This window comes from Carya illinoinensis, chromosome 12 (genome assembly GCF_018687715.1).
Source record: "Carya illinoinensis cultivar Pawnee chromosome 12, C.illinoinensisPawnee_v1, whole genome shotgun sequence".
NCBI lineage: Eukaryota > Viridiplantae > Streptophyta > Magnoliopsida > Fagales > Juglandaceae > Carya > Carya illinoinensis.
The window spans coordinates 5,958,850-5,976,845 of record NC_056763.1 but is presented as its reverse complement, the minus strand read 5'-3'; the positions used below and the strand labels follow the sequence as shown (position 1 = coordinate 5,976,845).

The 17,996-nt window shown below is 38.7% G+C and overlaps 1 non-coding gene across 1 annotated transcript; it reads right to left on the bottom strand.

Annotated features, from left to right (window-relative positions):
- Window positions 1-17,145: 17,145 nt before the first annotated feature.
- Window positions 17,146-17,253, bottom strand: LOC122290593. Its single transcript, XR_006236456.1, has one exon. It is a non-coding gene; the product is annotated as a small nucleolar RNA R71 (small nucleolar RNA).
- Between the last annotated feature and the right edge of the window lie 743 nt (window positions 17,254-17,996).

Here is a 17,996-nt window from a genome sequence, read left to right as displayed (position 1 = left end):
ATAAGGGGAGTTTGGCACGTCTTGGGCTTGAGGGAAACCAATGGTATGGCAGCTGTGGGTTACAATTCGAAGAATGAAAGAAAAGGCGGGTTTTTTAGAGTCAATCCATCCAATGCTAGAACTGAGTTACGACTATCAAGGTGGGATGCATTTGTTGAGATTTCCCTTGAGAAAATGGTGTAAACGGCATAGGGTAGAGTCTGATTAGTTGCAATGCACATGGAGGTGTGCCTAGGGGACGATTGGCGGCGACTTGGGTGTTGAAATGACTTTCCTTGTATTAAAATATGATGGATCAAGTCTAATCTTTTATTCCGCTCTGAGAACAACGGGAAACAAAACAATAAGAGTAATAAGCCCCATATCAAAACAGAGAGAGAATTAAAAATAAAATTAAGAGCGAAAGATTGTTTAAAGATGATTAATCACTTGTAAGTTGATTAATGCCCTCAAGTCCAGTTACAAACTTAACTGAGACTAGATAAGGGGCGTATGGCACATCTTGGGCACGAGGGAAACCAATGGTATGGCATCTGTGGGCTAAAATTCGAAGAATGAAAGAAAAGACGGGTTTTTTAGAGTCAATTCGTTCAATACTAGAACTGAGTTACGACTGTCAATGTGGGATGTATTTGGTGAGATTTCCCTTGAGAAAATGGTGTAAATGGCATAGGCTAGAGTCCGATTCGTTGCAATGCTCAAAGAGGTGCACCTAGGTGGCGATTGGAGGTGGCTTTGTCGTTGGAACGACTTTCCTTGTATTGAAATGTTGTGAATCAATTCTAATCTTCTATTCTTCTCTAGGAATGGTGGGAAACAACAATAAAAGTATTAATGTCCATATAAAAGTGGTGAGAAAGAATTAAGAAGTAAATTAAGCTTGAAACATGGTTTAGAGATGATTAATCACTTTTAAGTTGATTAACGACCTTAATTCCAGTTACAAGCTTAACCAAGGGAACATAAGGGGAGTTTGGCATGTCTTGGGCTTGAGGGAAACCAATGGTATGGCATCTGTGGGTTACAATTAGAAAAGTGAAGGATAAGAAAAGTTTGTTTGAGTCAATTCGTCCTAGAACTAAGTTTTGACGGTTCAGGTGGGATGCATTTGCTGAGATTTCCCTTGAAAAATGGTGTAAACGGCATAGGGTGGAGTCTGATTAGTTGCAATGCAAATGGAGGTGCGCCTAGGTGACGATTGGCGGCGACTTGTGTGTTGGAATGACTTTCCTCGTATTAAAATATGGTGGATCAAGTCTAATCTTCTATTCCCGTCTGAGAACAATGGGAAACACAACAATAAGAGTAATAAGGCCCATATCAAAAAAGAGGGAGAATTAAAAATGAAATTAGGAGCGAAAGATGGTTTAAAGATGATTAATCACTTGTAAGTTGATTAATGCCCTCAAGTCCGGTTAAAAGCTTAACCGAAACTAGATAAGGGGCGTATGGCACATCTTGCACACGAGGGAAACCAACGGTATGGCATATGTGGGCTAAAATTCGAAGAATGAAAGAAAAGACGGGTTTCTTAGAGTCAATCCATCCAATGCTAGAACTGAGTTCTGACTGTCAAGGTGGGATGTATTTGATGAGATTTCCCTTGAGAAAATGGTCTAAACGGCATAGGCCGAAGTCCGATTAGTTGCAATGGAGAAAGATGTGCACCTAGGTGGCAATTGGTGGTGACTATGGCGTTGGAATGACTTTCCTTGTATTAAAATGTGGTGGATCAAGTCTAATCTTCGATTCCGCTCTAAGAATGATGGGAAACAAAACAATAAGAGTGTTAACGCCAATAAAAAAAAGAGAGAAAGAATTAAAAATGAAATTAAGTGCAGAAGATGGTTTAGAGACGATTAATCACTTGTAAGTTGATTAATGCGCTTAAGTCTAGTTACAAGCTTAGCCAAGGCTAGATAAGGGGCGAATGGCACATCTTGGGCATGAGGGAAACCAATTGATGACATCTGTGGGCTACAATTCGAAGAATGAAAGAAAAGATGGGTTTCTTAGAGTCAATTCGTCCAATGCTAGAACTGAGTTACTACTGTCAATGTGGGATGGATTTGTTGAGATTTCCCTCGAGAAAATGGTGTAAATGGCATAGGCTAGAGTCCAATTCGTTGCAATGCTCAAAGAGGTGCACCTAGGGGGCGATTGGAGGTGACTTAGTCGTTGGAACAACTTTCCTTGTATTGAAATGTTGTGAATCAATTATAATCTTCTATTCTTCTTGAAGAATGGTGGGAAACAACAATAAAAGTATTAATGTCCATATAAAAGTGGTGAGAAAGAATTAAGAAGCAAATTAAGCTCGAAACATGGTTTAGAGATGACTAATCACTTGTAAGTTGATTAAGGACCTTAACTCCGGTTACAAGTTTAACCAAGGTAAGATAAGGGGAGTTTGGCACGTCTTGGGCTTGAGGGAAACCAATGTTATGGCACCTGTGGGTTACAATTGGAAAAGTGGAGGATAAGAAAAGTTTGTTTGAGTCAATTCGTCCATTGCTAGAACTGAGTTTTGACGGTTAACGTGGGATGCATTTGCTGAGATTTCCCTTGAGAAAATGGTGTAAAAGGCATAGGGTAGAGTCTGATTAGTTGCAATGCACATGGAGGTGCACCTAGGTGACGATTGGTGGCGACTTGGGTGTTGGAATGACTTTCCTCGTATTAAAATATGGTGGATCAAGTCTAATCTTCTAATCCCCTCTGAGAACGATGGAAAACACAACAATAAGAGTAATAAGGCCCATATCAAATAAGAGAGAGAATTAAAAATGAAATTAGGAGCGAAAGATGGTTTAAAGATGATTAATCACTTGTAAGTTCATTAATGCCCTCAAGTCCACTTACAAGCTTAACCAAGACTAGATAAGGGGCATATGGCACATCTTGGACACGAGGGAAACCAATGGTATGGCATATGTGGGCTAAAATTCGAAGAATGAAAGAAAAGACGGGTTTCTTAGAGTCAATCCATCCAATGCTAGATCTGAGTTACGACTGTCAAGGTGGGATGTATTTGATGAGATTTCCCTTGAGAAAATGGTGTAAACGGCATAGGCCGAAGTCCGATTAGTTGCAATGGAGAAAGATGTGCACCTAGGTGGCAATTGGTGGTGACTATGTCGTTGGAATGACTTTCCTTATATTAAAATGTGGTGGATCAAGTCTAATCTTCGATTGCACTCTAGGAATGGTGGGAAACAAAGCAATAAGAGTAATAACGTCCATTTAAAAAAAGAGAGAACGAATTAACAATGGAATTAAGTGCGGAAGGTGGTTTGAAGATGATTAATTACTTGTAAGTTGATTAATGCGCTTAAGTCCAGTTATAAGCTTAGCCAAGGCTAGATAAGGGGCGAATGGCACATCTTGGGCGTGAAGGAAACCAATTGATGACATCTGTGGGCTACAATTCGAATAATCAAAGAAAAGATGGGTTTCTTAGAGTAAGATGAGATTTCCCTTGAGAAAATGGTGTGAATGGCATAGGCTAGAATCCGATTAGTTGCAATGCTCAAAGAGGTGCAGCTATGTGGCGATTGGCGTTGACTTTGTCATTGGAACGAATTTCCTTGTATTGAAATGTTGTGAATCAATTCTAATCTTCTATTCTTCTCAAAGAATGGTGGGAAACAACTATAAAAGTGTTAATGTCCATATAAAAGTGGTGAGAAAGAATTAAGAAGCAAATTAAGCTTGAAACACGGCTTAGAGATGACTAATCACTTGTAAGTTGATTAATGACCTTAACTCCGGGTACAGGCTTAGCCAATGCAAGATAAGGGGAGTTTGGCACGTCCTGGGCTTGAGGGAAACCAATGGTATGGCATCTGTGGGCTACAATTCGAAGAATTAAAGAAAAGACGGGTTTCTTAGGGTCAATTTGTCCAATGCTAGAACTGAGTTACGATTGTTTAGGTCGGATGTGTGGGATGTATTTGATGAGATTTCCCTTGAGAAAATGGTGTAAATGGCATAGGCTAGAGTCCGATTAGTTGCAATGCTCAAAGAGGTCCAGCTAGGTGGTGATTGGCATTGACTTTATCGTTGGAACGACGTTCCTTATATTGAAATGTTGTGAATCAATTCTAATCTTCTATTCTTCTCTAAGAATGGTGGGAAACAACAATAAAAGTATTAATGTCCATATAAAAGTGGTGAGAAAGAATTAAGAAGCAAGTTAAGCTTGAAACATGGTTTAGAGATGACTAATCACTTGTAAGTTGATTAATGACCTTAACTCCGGTTACAAGCTTAACCAAGGCAAGATAAGGGGAGTTTGGCACGTCTTGGGCTTGAGGGAAACAAATGGTATGCCATCTGTGGGATACAATTCGAAGAGTGAAGGATAAGAAAAGTTTGTTTTAGTCAATTCGTCCAATGGTAGAATTGAGTTTTGACGGTTCAGGTGAGATGCATGATTTCACTTGAGAAGATGGTGTAAACGGCATAGGGTAGAGTCCTATTAGTTGCAAGTCCAATCTTCTATTCCACACTAAGAACGATGGGAAACAAAACGATAAGAGTAATAAGGCCCAAATCAAAAGAGAGAGAAAGAATTAAAAATGAAATTAAGTGCGAAAGATGGTTTAAAGATGATTAATCACTCGTAAGATGATTAATGCCCTTAGGTACGTTACAAGCTTAACCGAGACTAGATAAGGGGCGTATGACACATCTTGAGCACGAGGGAAACCAATGGTATGGCATCTGTGGGCTAAAATTCTAAGAATGAAAGAAAAGACGGGTTTCTTAGAGTCAATCCATCCAATGCTAAAACTGAGTTATGACTGTCAAGGTGGGATGTATTTGATGAGATTTTCCTTGAGAAAGTGGTCTAAACGGCATAGGCCGAAGTCCAATTAGTTGCAATGCAGAAAGATGTGCACCTAGGTGGTGATCGGTGGTGACTATAGCGTTGGAAGGACTTTCATTGTATTAAAATGTGGTGGATCAAGTCTAATCTTCTATTTCACTCAAAGAATGATGGGAAACAAAACAATAAGAGTAATAATGCCCATATAAAAGTGGTGACAAAGAATTACGAAGCAAATTAAGTTTGAAACATGGTTTAGAGATTACTAATCACTTCTAAGTTGATTAATGACCTTAACTCCAGTTACAAGCTTAGCCAATGCAAGATAAGGGGAGTTTGGCACGTCCTGGGCTTGAGGGAAACCAATGGTATGGCATCTGTGGGCTACAATTCGAAGAATTAAAGAAAAGACGAGTTTCTTTGGGTCAATTCGTCCAATGCTAGAACTGAGTTACGACTATCAAGGTGGGATGTATTTGATGAGATTTCCATTGAGAAAATGGTGTAAATGGCATAGGCTAGAGTCCGATTAGTTGCAATGCTCAAAGAGGTCCAGCTAGGTGGCGATTGGCATTGACTTTGTCGTTGGAACGACTTGCCTTGTATTGAAATGTTGTGAATCAATTCTAATCTTATATTCTTCTCTAAGAATGGTGGGAAACAACAATAAAAGTATTAATGTCCATATAAAGGTGGTGAGAAAGAATTAAGAAGCAAATTAAGCTAGAAACATGGTTTAGAGATGACTAATCACTTGTAAGTTGATTAATGACCTTAACTCCAGTTACAAGCTTAACCAAGGCAAGATAAGGGGAGTTTGGCACGTCTTGGGCTTGAGGGAAACCAATGGTATGGTATCTGTGGGATACAATTTGAAGAATGAAGGATAAGAAAAGTTTGTTTGAGTCAATACGTCCAATGCTAGAACTTAGTTTTGCCGGTTCTGGTGAGATGGATGATTTCACTTGAGAAAATGGTGTAAATGGCATAGGGCAGAGTCCTATTAGTTGCAAGTCTAATCTTCCATTCCACACAAAGAACGATGGGAAACGAAACAATAAGACTCATAAGGCCCATATCAAGAGAGAGAGAAAGAATTAAAAATGAAATTAAGTGCGAAAGATGGTTTAAAGATGATTAATCACTCGTAAGTTGATTAATGCCCTTAGGAACGTTACAAGCTTAACTGAGACTAGATAAGGGGCGTATGACACATCTTGGGCACTAGGGAAACCAATGGTATGGCATCTGTGGGCTAAACTTCGAAGAATGAAAGAAAAGACGGGTTTCTTAGAGTCAATCCATCCAATACTAGAACTGAGTTATGACTGTCAAGGTGGGATTTATTTGATAAGATTTTCCTTGAGAAAATGGTCTAAACGGTATTGGCCGAAGTCCGATTAGTTGCAATGTAGAAAGATGTGCACCTAGGTGGCGATTGGTGGTTCCTATGGTGTTGGAATGACTTTCCTTGTATTAAAATGTGGTGGATCAAGTCTAATCTTCTATTTCATTCTAAGAATGATGGGAAACAAAACAATAAGAGTAATAACGCCCATATAAAAGTGGTGACAAAGAATTACGAAGCAAATTAGGCTTGAAACATGGTTTAGAGATTAGTAATCACTTGTAAGTTGATTAATGACCTTAACTCCGGTTACAGGCTTAGCCAATGCAAGATAAGGGGAGTTTGGCACGTCCTGGGCTTGAGGGAAACCAATGGTATGGCATCTGTGGGCTACAATTCGAAGAATGAAAGAAAAGATGGGTTTCTTAGAGTCAATTCGTCCAATGCCAGAACTGAGTTATGACTGTCAAGGTGGGATGTATTTGACGAGATTTTCCTTGAGAAAGTGGTCTAAACGGCATAGGCCGAAATCCGATTAGTTGCAATGCAGAAAGATGTGCACCTAGGTGGCGATCGGTGGTGACTATGGCGTTGGAATGACTTTCCTTGTATTAAAACGTGGTGGATCAAGTCTAATCTTTTATTTCACTCTAAGAATGATGGAAAACAAAACAATAAGAGTAATAATGCCCATATAAAAGCGGTGACAAAGAATTACGAAGCAAATTAACCTTGAAACATGGTTTAGAGAAGACTAATCACTTGTAAGTTGATTAATGACCTTAACTCAGGTTACAGGCTTAGCCAATGCAAGATAAGGGGAGTTTGGCACGTCTTGGGCTTGAGTGAAACCAATGGTATGGCATCTGTGGTATACAATTCGAAGAATGAAGGATAAGAAAAGTTTGTTTGAGTCAATTCGTCCAATGCTAGAACTTGGTTTTGGCGGTTCAGGTGAGATGCATGATTTCACATGAGAAAATGGTGTAAACGGCATAGGGTTGAGTCCTATTAGTTGCAAGTCTAATCTTCTATTCCACACTAAGAACGATGGGAAACAAAACAATAAGAGTAATAAGGCTCATATCAAAAGAGAGAGAAAGAATTAAAAATGAAATTAAGTGCGAAAGATGGTTTAAAGATGATTAATCACTTGTAAGTTGATTAATGCCCTTAAGTACGTTACAAGCTTAACCGATACTAGACAAGAGGCGTGTGGCACATCTTGGGCCCAAGGGAAACCAATGGTATGGCATCTGTGGGCTAAAATTCAAAGAATGAAAGAAAAGGCGAGTTTCTTTGTGTCAACGCATCCAATGCTAGAACTAAGTTATGACTGTCAAGGTGGGATTTATTTGATGAGATTTTCCATGAGAAAATGGTCTAAACGGTATTGGCCGAAGTCCGATTAGTTGCAATGCAGAAAGATGTGCACCTAGGTGGCGATTGGTGGTTCCTATGGTGTTGGAATGACTTTCCTTGTATTAAAATGTGGTGGATCAAGTCTAATCTTCTATTTCATTCTAAGAATGATGGGAAACAAAACAATAAGAGTAATAACGCCCATATAAAAGTGGTGACAAAGAATTACGAAGCAAATTAGGCTTGAAACATGGTTTAGAGATTACTAATCACTTGTAAGTTGATTAATGACCTTAACTCTGGTTACAGGCCTAGCCAATGCAAGATAAGGGGAGTTTGGCACGTCCTGGGCTTGAGGGAAACCAATGGTATGGCATCTGTGGCCTACAATTCGAAGAATGAAAGAATAGATGGGTTTCTTAGAATCAATTTGTCCAATGCTAGAACTGAGTTACGACTGTCAAGGTGGGATGTATTTGATGAGATTTCCCTTGATAAAATGGTGTGAATGGCGTAGGCTAGAGTCCGATTAGTTGCAATGCTCAAAGAGGTCCAGCTAGGTGGCGATTGGCATTGACTTTGTCGTTTGAACGACTTTCCTTGTATTGAAATGTTGTGAGTCAATTCTAATCTTCTATTCTTCTCTAAGAATGGTGGGAAACAACAATAAAAGTATTAATGTCTATATAAAAGTGGAGCGAAAGAATGAAGAAGCAAATTAAGCTTGAAACATGGTTTAGAGATGAGTAGTCACTTTTAAGTTGATTAATGTCCTTAACTCCGGTTACAAGTTTAACCAAGGCAAGATAAGGGGATTTTGGCACGTCTTGGGCTTGAGGGAAACCAATGGTATGGCATCTGTGAGATACAATTCGAAGAATGAAGGATAAGAAAAGTTTGTTTGAGTCAATTCGTCCAATGCTAGAACTTAGTTTTGACGGTTCGGGTGAGATGGATGATTTCACTTGAGAAAATGGTGTAAACGGCATAGGGCAGAGTCCTATTAGTTGCAAGTCTAATCTTCCATTCCACACAAAGAACGATGGGAAACGAAACAATAAGACTAATAAGGCCCATATCAAAAGAGAGAGAGAGAATTAAAAATCAAATTACGTGCGAAAGATGGTTTAAAGATGATTAATCACTCGTAAGTTGATTAATTCCCTTAAGTATGTGACAAGCTTAACCGAGACTAGATAAGGGGCGTATGACAGATCTTGGGCACGAGGGAAACCAATGGTATGGCATCTGTGGGCTAAACTTCGAAGAATGAAAGAAAAGACGAGTTTCTTAGAGTCAATCTATCCAATGTTAGAATTGAGTTATGACTGTTAAGGTGGGATGTATTTGATGAGATTTTCCTTGAGAAAATTGTCTAAACGGTATAGGCCGAAGTCCGATTAGTTGCAATGCAGAAAGATGTGCACCTAGGTGGCGATAGGTGGTTGCTATGGCGTTGGATTGACTTTCCTTGTATTAAAATGTGGTGGATCAAGTCTATTCTTCTATTTTACTCTAAGAATGATGGGAAATGAAACAATAAGAGTAATAACGCCCATATAAAAGTGGTGACAAAGAATTAAGAAGCAAATTAAGATTTCAACACGGTTTGGAGATGACTAATCACTTGTAAGTTGATTACTGACCTTAACTCCGGTTACAAGCTTAACCAAGGCAAGATAAGGGGAGTTTGGCACGTCTTGGGCTTGAGGGAAACAAATGGTATGGCATCTGTGGGCTACAATTCGAAGAAAGAAAGAAAAGATGGGTTTCTTAGAGTCAATTCGACCAATGCTAGAACTGAGTTACGATTGTCAAGGTGGGATGTATTTGATGAGATTTCCCTAGAGAAAATGGTGTAAATGGCATAGGCTAGAGTCCGATTAGTTCCAACGCTTAAAGAGGTCCAGCTAGGTGGCGATTGGCGTTGACTTTCTCGTTGGAACGACTTTCCTTGTATTGAAATGTTGTGAATCAATTCTAATCTTCTATTCTTCTCTAAGAATGGTGGGAAACAACAATAAAAGTATTAATGTCCATATAAAAGTGGTGAGTAAGAATGAAGAAGCAAATTAAGCTTGAAACATGGTTTAGAGATGACTAATCACTTGTAAGTTGATTAATGACCTTAACTCCAGTTACAAGCTTAACCATGGCAAGATAAGGGGAGTTTGGCACCTCTTGGGCTTGATGGAAACCAATGGTATGGCATCTGTGGGAAACAATTCGAAGAGTGAAGGATAAGATAAGTTTGTTTGAGTCAATTCGACCAATGCTAGAACTGAGTTTTGACGGTTCAGGTGAGATGCATGATTTCACTTGAGAAAATGGTGTAAACGACATAGGGTAGAGTCCTGTTAGTTGCAGGTCTAATCTTCCATTCCACACTAAGAACGATGGGAAACAAAACAATAAGAGTAATAAGGCCCATATCAGAAGAGAGAGAAAGAATTAAAAATGAAACTAAGTCTGAAAGATGGTTTAAAGATGATTAATCACTCGTAAGTTGATTAATGCCCTTAAGTACGTTACAAGCTTAACCGAGACAAGATAAGGGGCGTATGACACATCTTGAGCATGAGGGAAACCAATGGTATGGCATCTGTGGGCTAAAATTTGAAGAATGAAAGAAAAGACCGGTTTCTTAGAGTCAATCCATCCAATGCTAAAACTGAGTTATGACTGTCAAGGTGGGATGTATTTGATGAGATTTTCCTTGAGAAAGTGGTCTAAACGGCGTATGCCGAAGTCCGATTAGTTGCAATGCAGAAAGATGTGCACCTAGGTGGCGATCGGTGGTGACTATGGCGTTGGAATGACTTTCCTTCTATTAAAATGTGGTGGATCAAGTCTAATCTTCTATTTCACTCTAAGAATGATGGGAAAGGAAACAATAAGAGTAATAATGCGCATATAAACGTGGTGACAAAGAATTACAAAGCAAATTAAGCTTGAAACATGGTTTAGAGATGACTAATCACTTGTAAGTTGATTAATGACCTTAACTCAAGTTACAGGCTTAGCCAATGCAAGATAAGGGGAGTTTGGTACATCCTGGGCTTGAGGGAAACCAATGGTATGGCATCTGTGGGCTACAATTCGAAGAATGAAAGAAAAGATGGGTTTCTTAGAGTCAATCCATCCAATGCTAGAACTGAGTTCTCACTGTCAAGGTGGGATTTATTTGATGAGATTTTCCGTGAGAAAATGGTCTAAACGGTATTGGCCGAAGTCCGATTAGTTGCAATGCAGAAAGATGTGCACTTAGGTGGCGATTGGTGGTTGATATGGCGTTGGAATGACTTTCCTTGTATTAAAATGTGGTGGATCAAGTCTAATCTTCTATTTCACTCTAAGAATGATGGGAAACAAAACAATAAGAGTAATAAGGCCCATATAAAAGTGGTGACAAAGAATTACGAAGCAAATTAACCTTGAAACATGGTTTAGAGATGACTAATCACTTGTAAGTTGATTAATGACCATAACTCCGGTTACAGGCTTAGCCAATGCAAGATAAGGGGAGTTTGGCACATCCTAGGCTTGAGGGAAACCAATGGTATGGCATCTGTGGGCTACAATTCGAAGAATGAAAGAAAAGATGGGTTTCTTAGAGTCAATTTGACCAATGCTAGAACTGAGTTAGGACTGTCAAGGTGGGATGTATTTGATGAGATTTCCCTTGAGAAAATGGTGTAAATGGCATAGGCTAGAGTCCGATTAGTTGCAATGCTCAAAGAGGTGCAGCTAGGTCGCGATTGGCGTTGACTTTGTCATTGGAACGACTTTCCTTGTATTGAAATGTTGTGAATCAATTCTAATCTCCTATTCTTCTCTAAGAATGGTGGGAAACAACTATAAAAGTATTAATGTCCATATAAAAGTGGTGAGAAAGAATTAGGAAGCAAATTAATCTTGAAACGTGGTTTAGAGATGACTAATCAGTTGTAAGTTGATTAATGACCTTAACTCCGGTTACAGGCTTAGCCAATGCAAGATAAGGGGAGTTTGGCATGTCCTGGGCTTGAGGGAAACCAATGGTATGGCATCTGTGGGCTACAATTCAAAGAATTAAAGAAAAGACGAGTTTCTTAGGGTCAATTCGTCCAATGCTAGAACTGAGTTACGACTATCAAGGTGGGATGTATCTGATGACATTTCCCTTGAGAAAATGGTGTAAATGGCATAGGCTAGAGTCCGATTAGTTGCAATGCTCAAAGAGGTCCAGCTAGGGGGCGATTGGCATTGACTTTATCGTTGGAACGACTTGCCTTGTATTGAAATGTTGTGAATCAATTCTAATCTTATTTTCTTCTCTAAGAATGGTGGGAAACAACAATAAATGTTTTAATGTCCATATAAAGGTGGTGAGAAAGAATTAAGAAGCAAATTAAGCTTGAAACATGGATTAGAGATGACTAATCACTTGTAAGTTGATTAATGACCTTAACTCCAGTTACAAGCTTAACCAAGGCAAGATAAGGGGAGTTTGGCACGTCTTGGGCTTGAGGGAAACCAATGGTATGGTATCTGTGGGATACAATTCGAAGAATGAACGATAAGAAAAGTTTGTTTGAGTCAATTCGTCCAATGCTAGAACTTAGTTTTGACGATTCAGGGCATAGGCCAGAGTCCTATTTGTTGCAAGTGAGATGGATGATTTCACTTGAGAAAATGGTGTAAACGGCATAGGGCTGAGTCCTATTAGTTGCAAGTCTAATCTTCCACACCACACAAAGAACGATGGGAAACGAAACAATAAGACTAATAAGGCCCATATCAAGAGAGAGAGAAAGAATTAAAAATGAAATTAAGTGCGAAAGATGGTTTAAAGATGATTAATCAATTCTAAGTTGATTAATGCCCTTAGGAACGTTACAAGCTTAACCGAGACTAGATAAGGGGCGTATGACACATCTTGGGCACGAGGGAAACCAATGGTATGACATCTGTGGGCTAAACTTCGAAGAATGAAAGAAAAGGCGGGTTTCTTAGAGTCAATCCATCCAATGCTAGGACTAAGTTATGACTGTCAAGCTGGGATGTATTTGATGAGATTTTCCTTGAGAAAATGGTCTAAATGGTATAGGCCAAAGTCTGATTAGTTGCAATGCAGAAAGATGTGCACCTAGGTGGCGATTGGTGGTTGCTATGGTGTTGGAATGACTTTCCTTGTATTAAAATGTGGTGGATCAAGTCTAGTCTTCTATTTCACTCTAAGAATGATGGGAAACGAAACAATAAGAGCAATAAAAATGGTGACAAAGAATTAAGAAGCAACTTAAGCTTTAAACATGGTTTGGAGATGACTAATCACTTGTAAGTTAATTAATGACCTTAACTCCGGTTACAGGCTTAGCCAATGCAAGATAAGGGGAGTTTGGCACATCCTGGGCTTGAGGGAAACCAATGGTATGCTAGAACTGAGTTACGACTGCCTAGGTGGGATGTATTTGATGAGATTTCCCTTGAGAAAATGGTGTAAATGGCATAGGCTAGTGTCCAATTAGTTGCAATGCTCAAAAAGGTGCAGCTAGGTGGCGATTGGCGTTAACTTTGTCGTTTGAACGACTTTCCTTGTATTGAAATGTTGTGAATCAATTCTAATGTTCTATTCTTCTCTAAGAATGGTGGGAAACAACAATAAAAGTATTAATGTCCACATAAAAGTGGTGAGAAAGAATTAAGAAGCAAATTAAGCTTGAAATATGGTTTAGAGATGACTAATCACTTGTAAGTTGATTAATGACCTTAACTCCTATTACGAGCTTAACCATGGCAACATAAAGGGAGTTTGGCACGTCTTGGGCTTGAGGGAAACCAATGGTATGGCATCTGTGGGAAACAATTCGAAGAGTGAAGGATAAGAAAAGTTTGTTTGAGTCAATTTGTCCAATGCTAGAACTTAGTTTTGACGGTTCAGGAGAGATGCATGATTTCACTTGAGAAAATGGTGTAAACGGCGTAGGGTAGAGTCCTATTAGTTGCAAGTCTAATCTTCCATTCCACACTAAGAATGATGGAAAACGAAACAATAAGAGTAATAAGGCCCATGTCAAAAGAGAGAGAAAGAATTAAAAATGAAATTAAGTGCGAAAGATGGTTTAAAGATGATTAATCACTCGTAAGTTTATTAATGCCCTTAAGTACGTTACAAGCTTAATCGAGCTAGATAAGGGGCGTATGACACATCTTGAGCACAAGGGAAACCAATGGTATGGCATCTGTCGGCTAAAATTCGAAGAATGAAAGAAAAGATGGGTTTCTTAGAGTCAATCCATCCAATGCTAAAACTGAGTTATGACTGTCAAGGTGGGATGTATTTGATGAGATTTTCCTTGAGAAAGTGGTCTAAATGGCGTATGCCAAAGCGTGATTAGTTGCAATGCAGAAAGATGTGCACCTAGGTGGCGATCGGTGGTGACTATGGCGTTGGAATGACTTTCCTTTTATTAAAATGTGGTGGATCAAGTCTAATCTTCTATTTCACTCTAAGAATGATGGGAAACAAAACAATAAGAGTAATAACGCCCATATAAAAGTGGTGACAAAGAATTACGAAGCAAATTAAGCTTGAAACATGGTTTAGAGACTACCAATCACTTGTAAGTTGATTATTGACCTTAACTCCGGTTACAGGCTTAGCCAATGCAAGATCAGGGGAGTTTGGCACATCCTGGGCTTGAGGGAAACCAATGGTATGGCATCTGTGGGCTACAATTCGAAGAATGAAAGAAAAGATGGGTTTCTTAGAGTCAATTCGTCCAATGCTAGAACTGAGTTATGACTGTCAAGGTGGGGTGTATTTGATGAGATTCTCCTTGAGAAAGTGGTCTAAACGGCATAGGCCGAAGTCCGATTAGTTGCAATGCAGAAAGATGTGCACCTAGGTGGCGATCGGTGGTGTCTATGGCGTTGGAATGACTTTCCTTGTATTAAAATGTGGTGGATCAAGTCTAATCTTCTATTTCACTCTAAGAATGATGGGAAACAAAACAATAAGAGTAATAACGCCCATATAAAAGTGGTGACAAAGAATTACGAAGCAAATTAAGCTTGAAACATGGTTTGGAGATGACTAATGACTTGTAAGTTGATTACTGACCTTAACTCCGGTTACAAGCTTAGCCAATGCAAGATAAGGGGAGTTTGGCACGTCTTGGGCTTAAGGGAAATCAATGATATGGCATCTGTGGGATACAATTCGAAGAATGAAGGATAAGAAAATTTTGTTTGAGTCAATTCGTCCAGTGCTAGAACTGAGTTTTGACGGTTCAGGTGAGAGGCATGATTTCACTTGAGAAAATGGTGTAAAGGGCATGGGGTAGAGTCCTATTGGTTGCAAGTCTAATCTTCTATTCCACACTAAGAACGATGGGAAACAAAACAATAAGAGTAATAAGGCCCATATCAAAAGAGAGAGAAAGTATTAAAAATGAAATTAGGTGCGAAAGATGGTTTAAAGATGATTAATCCCTTGTAAGTTGATTAATGCCCTTAAATACATTACAAGCTTAACCGAGACTAGATAAGGGGTGTATGGCACATATTTGGCACGAGTGAAACCAATGGTATGTGATGAGTGTGCGAAAGTGCACTCTATATACCCTATTATTGGACTAAAAGACTAAAATGTGAATAGAAATCATAGGAATTAATGTGTATTCTTAAATTGAATTTCTATTTACGTTGGGGGACTCCTAAGCAGTTTTTTTATGTCTAATTTCAGAGTTTATAAAAGAGCAAGTCAAGCCTAGCCAAATTCAAAGGAGGACATTAATGGGGTTTGAGAGCAATTTGGAAGAAAAGAAAAAGAAAAAAATCACAAAATGAAACCACAAGAAGTCCAAGTCCGAACTTCGCTAGGAGATAGTCTGGATATACTTTAGTCTTTTGACTGTATCTTTTTACTCATACATCAGATTGATGCGATTCTTCATGCATTGGAAAGCTATCTTAAAGTGCTATAACTTTGTCTCTAATAAGGATTTCCAAATTCGAAATCCTGAAGGCTGTACGGGGCTGCCAAGATAAGTCCTAAAATTTAGGCGATTTTTTTATGCGGAAATCAAGAGGACATTAGGGTTTCTTTCTTACCCTATATAAGCATATCATTAGCACGAAATGGAGGGGAGGAAGAGGCACAAGAGGCAGATCTGAAGAGAGGAGAAAATCACTTCCATGGCCACCGTTCGCTTCAGTTTTCTCTAGAGATTTTTGTTGTCCATTATATTTATGGGTAACTAAATTCTCAAGTAGGGTTAGGGATGAACTTGCACATTAGATGGTATTTCTAATTTATTGTTAATTCATGTATTTGATTTTCAATTGCTAAAACTCTTTTGTTTTATCATTCTCAATTCATCGTTGATGTTTTCTTCTCCGAATAATCATAGAATTTATTCTGTTTATGGATTCAGTCATGCTTTTTCCATTGAATGGATTAGTTCTTTGATTATGTTTGGATCAATTATTTATCTATATTGATTTAGTTTTTTACTGCAATATCGCTTCCTGAGTATATTGTCGTCATTGGATTTTATCAATAGGGGTAGTAATTCACGTTTTTTAAAAATGGTGAATGTTTTTTCAAAGGGTTACATTTGATTTAAGTTTGGTTTATAAATCTATACCTTCCGATTGGGAATTGCGAGAATTGAGTTCCTAATTGAGTTATCCAATGAATTAAGAATAATTAAAATACCAGATTTGTGCAAGGGATTCCCGACGCTCTACTGTTTGTCAAATTTGAGTACTTTTTCTGTTAATCACTTTGCTTGACTTGAATTTACATTTAAAATTAATCTTTGTTCTCTATTACTTATTTAATATTTTTTCTTTAGTTTCTTTGTTCCTCTTGCTATTCTTTTAATTTGTCTCCCTGTGGAATCGACACCCCAAAGCTGTGCTACAACTACCGCGTTATTCTTTGGGCGTAATCAAATTTTGGCGCCGTTGCCGGGGAGACGGTAGAAGAATTGTGAGATAGTTTTTCTTTTCAACAGTTTGTAAAGGTGGTAACTTCGTTCCCTATTTTAGCTTGCTGCATATTTTTTTTTATTTTCTATTTCTTTTTGTAGTTTTTTTTTTTAGTGTTGGGTTTTTCTCTACCTTGCATGCACAGGTATAGAGACGCCTTGGGTCGGTTTGCTTGTAGACCTGTGTTAGAGTCAGAGTTTAATTTTTCTGATCATTTATTTGATAATTCTTCTAATTTTGAGAAAATGAGTGAACATGAAGATCAACCCACTAAGACCCTTCAGGATTACCTCCACCCTACACGCACAGCCACACCATCATGCATCATGTTTCCAGCTAATATTCGCCAATTGGATTTTAAAACAGGGATGATACAGTTACTCCCTACTTTTCATGGCTTGAAAAATGAAAATCCATATGTGCATATTAGGGAGTTTGAGGAAGTAGTTGCGACTTTTCATAGTCAAAATGCAACTGATGACATTGTGAGACTTACGTTCTTTCCTTTCTCTTTGAAGGATAGAGCTAAGAGTTGGCTATACTCTTTGAGACCACGATCTATTGGGTCATGGAATGAGATGACTCAGGTCTTTTTTAATAAATACTTTCCCCAACATAAGACCAATGCTTTAAAAAGACAAATCTCCACCTTTGTACAAAAGGACAGTGAGACTTTGTATCAGTCTTGGGAGAGATTTAAGGAGCTATTGAGTATGTGTCCTCACCATGGGTATGAGAATTGGCGCTTAGTGAGCTATTTTTATGAGGGACTTACACCTAGAGAGCGTCAATTTGTGGAGATGATGTGTAATGGTGAGTTCTTACAAAAAGATCCTGATGAAGCCATAGAATACCTCAATGAGCTTGCTGAAAAAGCTCACACTTGGACTGGACCTAGTGCTACTGAGAGCACAAATAGGTCATGACCTGCAGGAAACCTAAATGGTGGTGGAATTTACCATCTTAGGGAAGAAGATAACCTAAAGGCTAAGGTTGAGATGCTCACTAGGGAGCTAGAAGTGTTGAAGAATAAAGACTTAAAGCCAACACACGTGGCTAATCATGCAGAGTCTTTTGGACCATGTTTTGTGTGTAGCGGGGTAGATCACCTTGCCCAAGAGTGTCCCACATTTGCTGAGATGAGAGGGATGCATGAGGAACAATGTAATGCCTTAGGTATATACAAGAAGCCTTTTACACATTTCTCTAATACCTACAATCCTGAGTGGCGTAATCACCCCAATTTTAGTTGGAAATCTGAAAACCAATCGCCTGCACAACCCCCTAGATCATATCCTGCACCATATCATGCACCTTCATCTTCTAGGAGTCCTTTAGAAGACACTTTGCATGCTTTTATTGAGGCACAGAGTAAAACTAATCAAAAGTTTGAATCTTTGATTATGCAGGTTGTTGAAGAAAACAAAGAGATAAAGAGTCATATATCCAAGATAATGAGCTCCTTGAGTGTGAATG